This window comes from Arachis hypogaea, chromosome 6 (genome assembly GCF_003086295.3).
Source record: "Arachis hypogaea cultivar Tifrunner chromosome 6, arahy.Tifrunner.gnm2.J5K5, whole genome shotgun sequence".
Classification (NCBI taxonomy): Eukaryota; Viridiplantae; Streptophyta; class Magnoliopsida; order Fabales; family Fabaceae; genus Arachis; species Arachis hypogaea.
Genome location: NC_092041.1, coordinates 38,868,289 through 38,879,998, shown reverse-complemented (window position 1 = coordinate 38,879,998; position 11,710 = coordinate 38,868,289). Strand labels below are relative to the sequence as shown.

Here is an 11,710-nt window from a genome sequence, read left to right as displayed (position 1 = left end):
GTGCCTATGGTGCAGGGTATTAAGAACTTTCTGGGATCCGATTTCTTTTGAGACAATGTTTGCTGAATCCATGTATTCAGTTCATTGATGAGTAATGGAGGTTCATCCTCCCAAGTCTCATTACCAAATAACTTGGCATTCAGCTTCATGATTGCTCCTAGATATTGAGCAATTTGCTCTTCAGTAGTAACTGCATCTTTTTCAAAAGAAGAATATTCTTCAGAGCTCATGAATGGTAATAAGAAGTTCAGTGGAATCTCTATGGTCTCTGTATAAGCCTCAGATTCCTTTGGTTCCCAATTAGGGAACTTCTTATTGGTCAGTGGACGTCCATTTTGGCCTTCCTCAATGGAAATCACTGCCTTTCCCTCCTCTACAGGTTCGGCCATGTTGGATGTGTAGATGGCCTTGCACTCTCTTTTTGGATTCTCTTTTGTATTGCTTGGAAAAGTATTAGGAGGAGTTTCAGTAACTCTTTTACTCAGTTGACCCACTTGTGCCTCCAAATTTCTGTTGGAGGACCGTGCCTCAGTCATGAAACTGAGAGTGGCCTTGGATAGATTAGAGACTATGTTTGCTAAGCCAGAGAGGCTCTGCTCAGAATTCTCTGTTTGTTGCTGAGAAGATGATGAAAAAGGTTTGCTATTGCTAAACCTATTTCTCCCACCGTTATTGTTGTTGAAACCTTGTTGAGGCTTCTGTTGATGCTTCCATGAGAAATTTGGATGATTCCTCCATGAAGGATTATAGGTGTTTCCATAGGGTTCTCCCATGTAATTCACGTCTTCTATTTCAGGATTCTCAGGGTCATAAGCTTCTCCTTTAGAGGAGGCTTCTTTAACACTGCCAGATGCAGCTTGCAATCCATTCAGATTCTGAGAAATCATATTGACTTGCTGAGTCAATATTTTGTTCTGAGCCAATACGGCATTCAGAGTATCAATCTCAAGAACTCTTTTCTTCTGAGTCACCCCATTATTCACAGGATTCCTTTCAGAAGTGTACATGAATTGGTTATTTGCAACCATCTCAATGAGTTCCTGGGCTTTTATAGGTGTTTTCAGATGAAGGGATCCACCAGCAGAATGATCCAATAACATCTTTGACAATTCAGACAGACCATCATAGAATATACATATGATGCTCCATTCTGGAAACATGTCAGAAGGACACCTTTTGGTTAATTGTTTGTATCTTTTCCAAGCTTCATAGAGGGATTCACCTTCCTTCTGTCTAAAGGTTTGGACGTCCACTCTGAGCTTACTCATCTTTTGAGGTGGAAAGAATTTGGTCAAGAAAGCATTGACCAGCTTGTCCCAAGAGTTCAGGCTTTCTCTAGGTTGTGAGTCCAACCATGTCCTAGCTCTGTCTCTTACATCAAAGGAAAAAAGCATAAGTCTGTAGACCTCGGGATCAACCCCATTGGTCTTAACAGTTTCACAGATCTGCAAGAATTCAGATAAGAACTGATGAGGATCTTCTGATGGAAGTCCATGAAACTTGCAGTTTTGCTGCATTAGAGAAACTAATTGAGGCTTAAGCTCAAAGTTGTTTGCTCCAATGGCAGGAATTGAGATGCTTCTTCTATAGAAGTTGGAAGTTGGTGCAGCATAGTCACCAAGCATCTTCCTTGCATCTCTGGCATTGTTGTTATTTTCGGCTGCCATGTCTTCTTCTTTTTCGAAAATTTCTGTCAGGTCCTCTTCAGAGTATTGTGCTTTAGCTTCTCTTAGCTTCTTCTTCAGAGTTCTTTCAGGTTCAGGATCAGCTTCAACAAGAATGTATTTATCCTTGTTCCTGCTCATATGAAAAAGAAGAGAACAAAAAAGAAGAGGATTCCTTTATGTCACAGTATAGAGATTCCTTTATGTGAGTAGAAGAGAAAAAGAATAGAAGAATGAGGTAGAGGGAAAATAAGAAGAATTCAATCACAGATGGAGAGAGAGGGTTCGAATTATGAGTAGAAGAGAAGTGTTAGTAGATAAATAAAATAAATAGAAAGAGATGAGAGAGAGAGAGGGAGTTCGAATATTAAATAAAAGAAAAAGGAAAAATATTTTTGTTTTTATTTTAAAAATTAGTTAGTATTCGAAAATTAAGAAAGGAATAAAATAAAATTAGAGTTTAAAACAATTAGTTAATTAAAAAGATTTTTGAAAAGAGGAAGGTGATTTTCGAAAATGAGAAGTGAAAAAGTAGTTAGGTGGTTTTGAATAAGATAAGAAATAGCAAGTTTTGAAAAGATAAGATGTTAGAAGAAGATTTTGAAATTAAAATTTGAAAAAGATATGATTGAAATCTATTTTGAAAAAGATTTGAAAAAAGAAGTTTAAAAAGATTTGATTTTGAAAATTGAAATTGATGACTTGACTAACACGAAACTAAAAGATATGATTCTAGAATTTAAAGATTGAACCTTTCTTAACAAGAAAGTAACAATCTTGAAATTTTTTTAATCAAATACTTAATTGTTAGCAAGGTTTTCGAAAATATGAAATAAAAATAAGAAAAATATTTTGAAAATTAATTTTTAAAATTTTTCGAAAATATTAAGAAGAGAAATGAAAAAGATTTGATTTTTGAAAAAGATTTGAAAAGATAGAATTTTTAAATTGAAATTTTGACTTGACTAACAAGAAACCACTAAATTTTAAAAATCTTTGACTAAGTCAACCCAAAATTTCGAATTTTATGAGTGAAATAAGAAAAAGATATATTTTTTATTTTTGAATTTTAATGAGGAAAGAGAAAAACAAAAAAATTAATTCAAAACATAAAAAATTTGGATCAAAACCAATGATGCATGCAAGAACACTTTGAATGTCAAGATGAACATCGAGAACACTTTGAAGATCATGATGAACATCAAGAACATATTTTTGAAAAATTTTTAAGAAAAGAAACACATGCAAGACACCAAACTTAGAAATTTTTAATGCTTAGACACTAACAAATTAAAAATGCATATGAAAAACAAGAAAAGACTCAAAACAAGAAAATCACAAGATCAAACAAAGACAATCATCAAGAACAACTTGAAGATCAAGAAAAACATATGCATGAGTTTTCGAAAAATGCTAGAAGAATAAAAACATGCAATTGACACCAAACTTAAAATTTGACTCTAGACTCAAACATGAAACACAAAATTTTTTTTTTATGATTTTATTAAATATATTTTTTTTTGAAAAATTTTCGAAAATTTTTGAAAATAGAACAAGAAGAAAATAACCCAATCTAAGCAACAAGATGAACCATCAGTTGTCCAAACTCGAACAATCCCCGGCAACGGCGCCAAAAACTTGGTGCACAGAATTGTGATAGACAACTCCGATACAACTAACCAGCAAGTGCACTGGGTCGTCCAAGTAATACCTTATGTGAGTAAGGTCGATCCCACGGAGATTGTCGGCTTGAAGCAAGCTATGGTCATCTTGTAAATCTCAGTCGGGCGGATTCAGAATGTTATGAGAGTTTAGATAATTAAAAGATAAATAAAACATAAAATAAGATAGGGATACTTATGCAATTCATTGGTGGGAATTTTAGATAAGTGTATGGAGCTGCTTTGTTGCTCCTGAACTTCTGCTTTCCTATTGCCTTCATCCAATCGTTCATACTCCTTTCCATGGCAAGCTGTATGTTGGGGGATCACTGTTGTCAATGGCTACCATCCGTCCTCTCAGTGAAAATGGTCCAGCTACGGGTTACATAGGGCTAATCATCTGTCGGTTCTCACTTGTGTTGGAATAAGATCCAATGATCCTTTTGCGCACTGTCACGGCGCCCAACACTCATGAGTTTGAAGCTCGTCACAGTCATCCTATCGCAGATCCTATTCGGAATACCACAGACAAGGTTTAGACTTTCCGGATCTCAAGAATGCTGCCAATTGGTTCTAGCTTATACCACGAAGACTCTGATTTCACGGAATTGAAAGGCTCTATTGTCAGGAGAGGCAATCATACGTCGTGAACTAGAAACCCAAGAGATACACACTCAAGCTCTCGCAGAAAGAACGGAAGTGGTTGTCAGGTACGCGTTCATAAGGGATGATGATGATGAGTGTCACGGATCATCACATCCATCAGGTTGAAGTACAAGTGAATATCTTAGAATAAAAATAAGCGTGAATTGAATGAAAAACAATAGTACTTTGCATTGATTCATGAGGAATAGCAGAGCTCCACACCTTAATCTATGAGGTGTAGAAATTTCACCGTTGAAAATACAAAAGTGATGAAGGTCCAGGCATGGCCGAATGGCCAGCTCCCAAAACTTGATCAAGAGATCAAAAGTGATCCAAAGATAGTCTCAAAAATGATCTAAAGATATCAATACAATAGTAAAAAGTGCTATTTATACTAAACTAGTAAACTAGGTTTACAGAAAATGAGTAACTAAGTGTAAATAGTGCAGAAATCCACTTCCGGGGCCCACTTGGTGTGTGTTTGGGCTGATCATTGAAGCTTTCACGTGCAAAGGCTCTTCTTGGAGTTTAAACGCCAGTTTTGGTGCCAGTTTGGGCGTTTAACTCCAGCTTTGGTGTCGGTTCTGGCGTTTTACAGTAGAAAAGGGTCTCTGGTGGGCGTTTGGACGCTAGTTTGGGCCATCAAATCTCGGGTAAAGTATGGACTATTATACATTTCTGGAAAACCCAAGATGTCTACTTTCCAACGCAATTAAGAGAGCTCCAATTGGGCTATGGTAGCTCCAGAAAATCCACTTTGAGTGCAGGGAGGTCAGAATCCAACAGTATCTTCAGTCCTTTCTCAGGGAGGTAAGAGACATTCATTTCCGGGACATGTGCCAGGGCACCAAATCCTATTTCTTCAATTATATCTTTCTTTTTGACTCATATCCCTGAACACTGTTTCTATTACCTTTGTTCGACATCTGCAATCATGAGTTTTCTGCAAGTTTTGAAACAGAATGTGAGGATATACTTATAATACAAAATAGATATTATTTGAATGAAAATGGATAAATATATTTAATATGCTTACATTATAGTGCGGCTTCTCCTTCTTTGTCACCATTGTCTTTTTCCGTTTTTTCGTAATGAAAAAATTTGGTCAATATTTCACTCAATACACCAACAAGCACAAGTATGCATATGTTAATCAAGTCAATTAAAATGTCCCAGTCCACTGAACCGAACCCTATTCATGCACTAAATAAACATGATAAATAATAAAACAGCTAGAAAAGCATTACTGCATGCAATCAGAATAACCCTAAACCTTGAACACACTAATTATCAAGTGAATGAGAATCCCCAAAGCCACCGAACCAAACAACATATATGTGGTGAACAAATCGTTATAAACTTTCAATCATCAAGAATAGTATTTCTCCATCCAAAAGATGTCAACTCAACAGAGAAACAACCAAGTTCAAATTTAGATACAGTATGTACTTACATACATGACAAACCCCATTTTGACGGTTTATCTTGTATTGATTTTTGGGGATTTTATCACCTTTTACCCACATTTATTCAATGAAATAGCATGGTTTTATAACTTCTCCCTTAATTGCGCTTAAGAGTGAAAACATGCTTTTTAGGACTTAAAATAGCTAAATCTAATTCTCCTTGATTCCATTAGATGCCTTGATATGTTTGTTAAGTGATTTAAGGTTTAGGAGGCAAAGATTGGATCAAGGGAATGAAGAAAGAAAGCATGAAAAGTTAGAGAACTCATGAAGAAATGAAAGAACCGGAAAGCTATCAAGCCGACCTCTTCGCACTTAAACGACCATAACTTGAGCTACAGAGATCCAAATGATGCGGTTCTAGTTGGGTTGGAAAGCTAACATCTGGGGCTTCGAAACGATATAAGATTTGCCATAGTTGCTACAAGTATGGTGGCGCGCACGCGCATAGTACGCGCACGCGCCGTTGCTGCCACCTAGTCCACTTGAAGCAAAATGTGGCCAGCGATTTTAGAAGCCTTGTGGGCCCAATCCAACTCATTTCTGATGCTATTTAACCCAAGGAGTGAAGAGGGAAACACAATCTAGTTACCATTAGTCATAGTTTAGTTTAGAAGTAGTTTCTAGAGAGAGAAGCTCTCACTTCTCTCTAGGATTAGGATTAGGATTAGGATTAGGTTTAGTTCTTAGATCTAGATTTTAATTCATCTTCTTCTACTTCTATCTTCTCAATTCATTGTTGCTACATTCATTCTTCTTCCATTCTTTTATTGTAATTTCCTTTATGTTGTTCTTGCATTTTGTTGTAGATCTACTTTTGTTCCTTCCATTTTCTTTCAATTCAATAAGAGGTAATTCACAATAATTGTTCTTCTTTACTTTTCTATTGTTGATCTCTTGTTTTTGTAGTTGTAGATTCCTTTAATTCTTGCATTTAATAATGTTCACTTCTATTGCACTTTATGTGTTTGTTGAAATGTCTCTTTTAGTTTTAGTGTAGAATTTGTTCCTCTTGGTCTAGGTAGAGTAATTAGTGACACTTGAGTTATCTAACTCCCTTGTTGATTGATAATTGGAGAGATTGCTAATTGGTTTGGAGTGCACTAAAGCTAGTCTTTCCTTGGGAGTTGGCTAGGACTTGTGGCTCAAGTCAATTCATCCACTTGACTTTCCTTTATTTAGTAAGGGTTAACTAAGTGGTAGCAATGAACAATACTCATCACAATTGAGAAGGATAACTAGGATAGAACTTCTAGTTCTCATATCTTGCCAAGAGCTTTGTTAGTTGTTAGTTTATTTTCATTGCCATTTACTTTTCATGCTTCTTATCCAAAACCCCAAACACATTTCTAACCAATAACAAGGCACTTTATTGTAATTCCTAGGGAGAACGACCCGAGGTTTAAATACTTCGGTTTATAGATTTTAGGGGTTTGTACTTGTGACAAACAAATATTTGTATGAAAGGATTATTGTTTGGTTTAGAAACTATACTTTACAACGAGATTTCATTAGTGAAATTCTAAACCGTCAAAAATCCAATCGTCAAAATGGCGCCGTTGCCGGGGAATTGCAATGGTGTTGTGTTATTGGTTATTGTATATATGTGAATATTGTGAATAGCTTGATTTTTGGATTGCTTGCTAGTTTTTGCTAGTCTTAGTATTTTGTTTCATTATTTCTTATTAGTTTTTGTTCCTTATTTTCTCTTTCCATTATGAATTCTCATTTTGGCTATGAGTGTGATTACAACTATGTTGTAGGTGATGAGGACTATAATGGAGATATGTATCAAGGATGGGACAACCAAAGGTGGAGGAGCCATATGCATATGATCAATCTTCTTGGCAACAACCTCCACCAATGAACTATGAAGAAGAGCCATTCCATGATGCATACCAATCAAATGGCTATGGTGAATCTCCTTGTGACTTTCAAGAACCACCACCATATGCTTATGAGTCATATCCTCAACATGACCCTCAACCATACTCACAAGCCTATTTTCAACAAACACCTCCATATGACCATGATCCTTACCCACCATACCAACCTCCTTTTGAACCATATGAGCCATACATGGAACCACAATTCCAAGATTACTACTCCCAAGAACCACCTCAATACACACCACCACCTTACCAAGAAGAACCACCTTCCTATAATGAACCCTTTCTCCAAAATGATGAACCCTCCCATCCACCCCAATCTCTAATGGATGAAACCCTCGGTGTTATTCTTCAAGGACAAGAGGAGATGACAAGGGATGTGCAACAATTCATGACCGCCTTGGATGAGGTGGTAAACCGGCTAGCATCCCAACTTTTGGACACTCAAGAAACTCCCATAGCTACATGTGGAGAATCTAAAGAGGAGCATAGCTTAAAGGAGAGATTGGAAACCTCGGTGGAAAAGGAGGAATGCTACTTTGTGTTAGAACAATTGGAGGAACCTATGACCATTGAAGAAAAGGAAGAAGTGGTTGAAGACTTAGGAGATGCGGAACTTCCATGGGAGCCTAGAGTTATAGAAAACCCCTCCAAGAAGATTGAAGTTGATGTTGAGAAGGAATGTGCACAACCTCCAAGGCATATCCCATATGAAGACTTGGAAGGAGTAAAGCAAGAATTGAGTTCCCTTGGTGATGAAGATCATGCATCCAATCTTCTTGGTGAAGAATCCTTTGAATTTGAAGAACCTTCTCCCAATGAATTTAAAAGTGATGTGGAGGTAGATTTCTCTCAACCTCCCATTTATGACTTGAGTGATGGAGAAGAGTTAGAGGAAGTTGATGAACAAAGGATTGAGAATGAAGAAGTTTATGAAGAGGTGGAGATTGACAAAGAAGCAAACAAGGGAGTAGAGCTTGCAAGCACATTGGAGATACCTCTCCCCAAGCCACCACCATCCACTCTCTCATTCAAGTGGGTAAATTCCTTATACTCAAGCTTTATTATTCCCCTTGAATATGGTTTGCTTGAAACGGATGGTCAACTTAGATATATTTGTGGCTTTAAGAGTAAAAATGAGATAGTTAGTGGTTGGAAGCATCATCCTAGGTTCATTATGGTCACATGTCCAAAGCTTGATAGCAAAGGTTGGTGTATAACTAGAGTATATGGGTCTAGAAGGATGTTTGGTCACTTTGTTGAGAATTCACCTTGCTCACCATCCACATGGATTAATGATAATCAACTTGGAGATGGGTGTGAAGACAAAATATGGGATCCGGGAACACATGAGGATCAACATTGGGAGCCCATGGTTTGTGAAGAACTCCATCAAAGCTTGGAGATATTAATCTTGAATGATGGAGCTTATTGGAAGTCCAAGCATTGGTGGAAGTTCCAAGATGAGTACAAGCACAAGCCACCTTGAGAGAAGCTCCCCATAAGTCCAACTTAAGGACAATAAACAAAAGTGCTAGGTGGGAGACACTCCACCATGGTAACTTCTTTTCATTTTCTCTTTTGTAAATATTTGGTAGAATTAGTCTAATCTCATGTTTTGTTTAGTTAGTTGAGTATATTTGGTAGTTTAATATGTTAAATAAGGTTTTATGGTGTTTTGGTAGATGCTTGGAGGTTTAGAATGCTTAGATTGGTGCAAAAACATAGCAAAAATTTTTTGAAAAACAGAGCACCATCCACGCGTACGCGCACTTCATGCGTACGCGCACATCATGCATTTTGGACCCTCCACGCGTGCGCGCCATGCACGCGTACGCGTGGATTGAGAAGTTCCACATTCCATACATTTTCCAGAGAGTTATGCCTACGCCACGCCAACGTTGTGCCTTTGGCACAACCCCACTTGCGCGCATGCGCACATGACGCGTACGCGCCACTCTCGAAATAAACCATCCGCGCGCGCGGCATGCGCGCGTACGCGTGGATTTCCTTCCTTCACCACATTTCTTTTCTTCTCTTCTTTCTATTTCTTTCCTCCTCCTTTCTTTTTCCCTCCCCCTACCCCTCATCCAACACTCCCAAACACCATGGATAACCATTTATTTTAGTTAGTTAATTAGTTAGTTAGTTTGTTAGTTAGTTTTAGTTTAGTTTTCATTTTATTTTCTTTCTTTTCATCACAAGTGTTGGGTTATTGACTTTGTTTACTATGCATTGCTTCTCCCTTATTGCCTAAATGCTAATTTAGCATTAATGTTTTTAGATAATCTTTGTTGGATCCTATGATTGAGGTTATATTTTGCTACTTGGTCTTGAGTTTTTCATGCTTATCTTTTGAAAAATACCAAGTGATGAGAATTGCCTTCGAGCTTGTAACTCTTCTTGAATTACATGATTTGGCCACCATGTGATTTGAACCTTATTTTGTGATTAGGCAACCTCTTGATGATGGATGATGTTGTGCATTTACCTTAATGCATTGTATTTCATGATTATATCCATCCATATGTTTGACTTGAATTCTTTCATACTTCTTTAATGCTTGTTTTACCTTACAAGTTTACTTAAAGCATCTCAAGCATACTAGAATGAGTAAAGTGCATGCTTCTTTGGTGACATAGCTTTTTATGCTAATGTGTGTTCTAAACCGCGCAATTTAGAATTCACACACCTATTTGTCATTAATGTCACACTAATTCACTCACTCAATTCTAGTGATTTACCTCATTCCAACAATTATGCTTCCTTGCTTTTGTCTTCCCATCTTATGGTGTTATATTTTTGTTTTTCACAAATGATGCACCACAAGCAATAACGGAAGCAAGACTAAGAACACGTAGCAATCCGGAGAGTCGACGTACCCCCTTGCTCATCTTTGAGTACACCGAGGACGGTGCAAACTTTTAAGTGTGGGGAGGTCGTCCGACCGATCGGCGATTTTGGGTGACAAAATTCTAATTCCAACACTTTTACATTTCATTTTAAGATTTAGGATTTTTGTTGCATTTTCTTATTTTTTTGCATATATATACACAATAAGCTTAGTCAAAATAATGAAATTTTTCAAGGATTTCTATCTATAGGGCACACCAATTGATTTGAGTGAAAACTTTTCATAAAACTTGCTTGAAATATATATGTTGTGGATCATATTTTTGAGCTAAGAACACAAGCAAGTGAGATTTGAGCCTAATGGCGTGGTTACATCCTATAACCACTTATTTTTCCTTCTTGTGTGCATTGTTCTCTTTCTATGAATGTAATCTTTGATTTGTTTGATTCTTTATGTCCATTATTTTGTGTATTCATGTATTTATATGATTGAGGCCATCATTTCATTAGCTCACTCACCCAAATGGCCTTACCTTTTATCTTCCTTTGTTAGCCAAATTTGAGCCTACGCTTAACCCACTTGTTCTTAATTTAGCACATTACAAGCCTTAAAGCGAAAAACAATAAATGTCCTTATTTGGATCTTTGATTAGTTTAGGCTAGTGTGTGTGAGTATCATTCAAGTGTGGGAACCTTGGGACATTGGGTGAATAAAAGGGTAGTTTTGTATTATTATTGGAAATATTGGGAATTGGGTACATACTCATGTATTGATCAAATGTAAAACCTTATGCATTGAGGTTCTTGTACATAGAAAGAAAAAAAATGAGAAAAACAAAAGAAAAAGAAAAGAAAAATAATATGGAAAAGAAAAAAAGAAAAAAATAGAAAAAAAAAGAAAAAGAAGAAAAAGAAAGAAATAAAAAGGGGACAAAATGCCCCAAATCAAAGTATAGTCCAATAAAATCAATGCATAGGTGTTGTGAAATTAAAAAGGAATACATGAGTATGTGAAAAAGTGAGGAATGGGTAGTTAAATTAGAACTTAATTGTATAGGATGTCATATGTTAGGTGGGAAGTTTAAGCCTATCAAAGATTCAAATTTCAAGCTCACTTAACCAAATATGCATCCTACCTTGACCCTAGCCCCATTACAACCAAAGAAAAGACCTCATGATACTTGTATGGATGCATGAAATATATGTTGATTGTTAGAAGAAGAACAAATCTTAGAAAGCATGATTAGGAGAGAATTGAGTGAATCAACCCCTAAACACTTGAGCGAATAGAGTGCAAACACATCCGGTGAGGGTTTGATGCTCAATTACATGTTTTCACCTATGATCATAATTTTCATGCAAGTTTGTAAAAATATTTAATAACTCAATTCAATTGTGGATTAGACTTGCTAGTCCTTAGCCCTTGTGCATATATGCTTCTTGGGAATTGATTTACTTTGACCAAGCAATTGCATTCATGTAGATAGTTGCATATAGGTAGATTGCATTTAGTTAGTTTCCATTGAATAAAT

The 11,710-nt window shown here is 36.5% G+C and overlaps 1 non-coding gene across 1 annotated transcript; it reads left to right on the top strand.

Moving 5' to 3' along the window:
- The first annotated feature begins 1,158 nt into the window (after window positions 1-1,158).
- Window positions 1,159-1,262, top strand: LOC112700242 (small nucleolar RNA R71). The gene has a single exon (XR_003153154.1). It is a non-coding gene; the product is annotated as a small nucleolar RNA R71 (small nucleolar RNA).
- Window positions 1,263-11,710: the final 10,448 nt, after the last annotated feature.